We start from the raw sequence: 3,655 nt of genomic DNA on the forward strand, positions 1-3,655 counted from the left end.
TGAAATATTATAATCACTTGAATATTTATTGTTTTATTTTCTTTTGATAATATTTATCTGTATGTTTTATTAATATAATTTGGTAGTATAAGAAACAAAAAAGTAAAGATATCATGTTAGGAAAGAAAATATCTCTGCATTTTTCTATGGAATAAATTTTAAAAAATGGGTAATGATTTGTGACAAACAAGGGTATGTTTGTTTGTTTGTTTGTTTTCTGAATTCAACAAATTTTATAAATTATCTGACATGCCTTATGAAGTAAATACTGCATAATTATAATATGAAAACTACAAATGTTTTGATGCTTGGTGAAAAATTGATGATTGTAGAGTAATAGTCAACCTAAGATAAGGACAGAGCAGAGTCTGGGGCTGAGGTGCATGTCAATAGATAGAGTTAGGTGCTGGGTTATGCCTATTGTCCCTTTGAATTTTACCTACTACCTCAAAAGTTGATTTGGTTGTTTCTTATTATTTAGGTGTTAGATTGATATTTGTTTATTTTAATTTTCTTTATATTATGAATTATGGTCATTGGATATATTGATAATACCAGTAAAATTCTAAAGGAATCAATACAATATTTTTATTTTTGATAAATAAAACTAAACATTTATTTACACCAAAGAATTCTAACACTGGATTTTTCAACTGTGAAAAAGAAAGTATCATACATACACATAGACATGGATGGCAGAGCCAGCACAAGAGAACTGATATTTTCCCACAATTTAAGGTCTACCATTTCCAGTTCACTAAAGACAGTGGCTCTGCTCCTGCCTCTGCTACACTCACAACTCTGAGAGAAGAGCTCCCCACTACATGGCATATGAAAAAAGGGCAAGGCGAGGGTGGGAGTACAATGCTTAGCATGAACCCAGCATGGCCACATCACCAGTTAGCTCCTAAGAGTGCTAGTGTGAAACTTCTATGGACAATATTTCTTTTTTAAAAATCAATAAATTATGTCGACTAACTGACTTCAAAATGGCCAAGTTGAAAAAACCAGAAAAGATTTTACCTCCCTTCTCCAACTAGCTATGAAACACAGCATGTCTGGAGATGAAACGGGAAAGGCCAAAGTAGGAGCCCAGAAAGGAAATTTGACCGATAAAAACTAAACTAGAAATAAAATCATTTATGGCTAGGTTAATAAAACATGACTGGTTCAGAAAAAAAAAAAAAAGCTTTTGGATCTGCCAGCAAGTTGGTTAGACTTTTAACATCTTGATGTAACTAAGCCAGACCTACCTCTACCAGAGCCGGAATGAACCAGGGATGCAGTCCTGGAGAGAAGAGATGAAGTGGCCAGCCAGCAGAAGACTGTTTCAGGATGGTCTGGGTCCTCCCTACCTTTTCCCTCCCCTCCTCCCTTGATGAACTACAGTTTATAATCTCTGGAGAAGAACAAGAAATATAAGTCCTAAGAGAGTACAGTGTGGTAAGAGCAACGTTGGAAGGAGACAAAATCTCTACCCCGATGCAGCATCTGGGACTGAGGCCAGTTTATCTTTGCTCTTTAGTGGTGATAAACTGAATTTGGAAAGGGAGAAAAAAATGTCTATGAAATATTCCACCTGCAGATATTTTTTTTTCAGGGAATCTCCTGATTTATGAAACGTTCAGTTTTTTTTTTTTTTTTTTTTTTTTTTTTTTTTTTTTTTTTTTTTTTTTTAAGAAAGAAAATCTGATTATATATATTTTAACTCAACTACTAAATCCACACGCAATGGTTCAGACAGGGTGCTTCTGAAATGTTCTCATCCCAACCAGGCACAAGCTGCATCAAGGAGAGGGTAGATTTCCTCTTCTCTGCTCAGGCATCAGAAGACAGATGGGGGGTCATTACTGCTGAGTGCTAGCGGCAGCTGGAACAGGAATCCCAAGTGAGTTAGCAGCGGCAGTCACTGACATGCCTGCCAGAGGTCCAAGGGGTGAAGGGGTTGGCACTGAAGAAATACCTGACATCATATTGGCACTGCTGACAGGTGTGCTGCCCCTGCCATGCTAGTCGACATCATTCGGGCCTGTCCCTTCACATCAGTGGAGAAGTAAGGGAGCTCCATGGCCTCTCTTGCAGTGAGCTGTGACTGGTGATCGTATCGCAACAGCTTGTGCATAAAATCCAGGGCTGACAAGGTGCTGGTTTTCACTGTGGAGAAAGCATTCCCATCGCTTACAGCAGTGTCTGCCCAAGACATGGTTGAAACGTGAATACAATTCAATGTTTTACTTGTCAATATAGTCACATAAATCTACCGTTCACAGAACCTTGGCTATCCTCACCAACTGATCATAATTGTTATGTCTGTGGAAAAATGGCTCCTTCCTGAAGACCATACTTGCCAGCATACAACACAAGCTCCACATATCCAAAACTGTAATTGTATATCTGATAATCTACAAGTAGCTCTGGACCTTTGAAATATCGGGAGGCAACTGGCACATTATAATCATGGCCAGGATGGTAAAACTCAGTGAAACCCAAGTCTATTAGCCGAAGCTTTCTGTGCTCATGATCAGTCATGACATTATGGGGTTACACATCTCTGTGCATAATCCCCATTCTGTGACAATAATCCAGGGCCTTCAGAATTTTGTATATGTCAAACTGAATGGCATAGTGTGTTAACGTCTGGCACAATTGCTTGAAGTCTGTGTTGTTTACATGTTCAAAACCAAGGAAGGGGTTTGTGACATAGGGACTTTTACAATGTCTGCAAGCAGGATGATGTTCGGCCCACCTCTCAAATTCTCTAAAATCTTTATTTCACACTTAATTTTCTTCTGTATTTTTTTTTTACTGGCTTGAGATTTTTTAACAACTTTTTCATTATTTGTGATGTTGATGGCTTCAAACACTTCCCCGTATTTCCCCTGCCTAATTTTCGAACAAACTGGTAGTCCACTTGATTCCCCACTCCACCCCATATGATTCCTAGTCCCAGTACTCTGGGGAGCTGTGCTTGTTAACATCTGCTTAAACTCTGGCCCTGCTTGGCACGGGTCCCGACATGTCAGACAGGTTGAAGGACGAAGCTGAACATGATGTTTGAAGATCACTGTTCAAAAACAGAAGTTGGTAAGACTTTGTTTCAGACCCTTTTTCTTTACACGGTCCCTCTGCCTCGCTCTTTGCCTTCCCCGGTGGAAGCCAGGATGGACTGCAGGGGCCTCGGCTGCGGTGTGCGGTGATTGGGGTTGGGAAAGGCGACAGGCCGCTCCCGAGACTGCTGAGAGCATGCCAATTACTCCCAGACTCACACTTTCAAACTCATAACCTTCTTTTCTTTTTAATCTAAGGGGTCCAATAAATGCTGACAATATGGAAATGGGGACAAGCCCATCAGCTGACACAGAATAAACCCCACAGGTGAGCACATTCCTACAGAAAACTCAGATTTCTCTGAGACAAACTAGTGGACATTTCTATAGGTTTTATAACACACAGCCAACTCAACTTCTGCCATGGGAGGCTGTAGTATCTGGACTGAAGGAATGTGGAGGAGTTTAATGGATTCGTGGTTCAATACAGTCTTCTAACATTTGCTTGAACAGTTGTCTAGTTCTCTGTGTGTGAGGTAGTGATCAATGTGCACGATCCATTTCTTTTTCAGAGTATGTAAGAAGAAAATCAGAATCTTATATCTTGT

The 3,655-nt window shown here is 39.7% G+C and overlaps 1 pseudogene across 1 annotated transcript; it reads right to left on the reverse strand.

Moving 5' to 3' along the window:
- Positions 1-1,847: 1,847 nt before the first annotated feature.
- Positions 1,848-3,018, reverse strand: LOC308420884 (casein kinase II subunit alpha-like; annotated as a pseudogene). The gene has a single exon. The product of its transcript is annotated as a casein kinase II subunit alpha-like (transcript).
- Positions 3,019-3,655: the final 637 nt, after the last annotated feature.

The sequence above is a fragment of the Micromys minutus genome (assembly GCF_963924665.1).
Source record: "Micromys minutus genome assembly, chromosome: 1".
Classification (NCBI taxonomy): domain Eukaryota; kingdom Metazoa; phylum Chordata; class Mammalia; order Rodentia; family Muridae; genus Micromys; species Micromys minutus.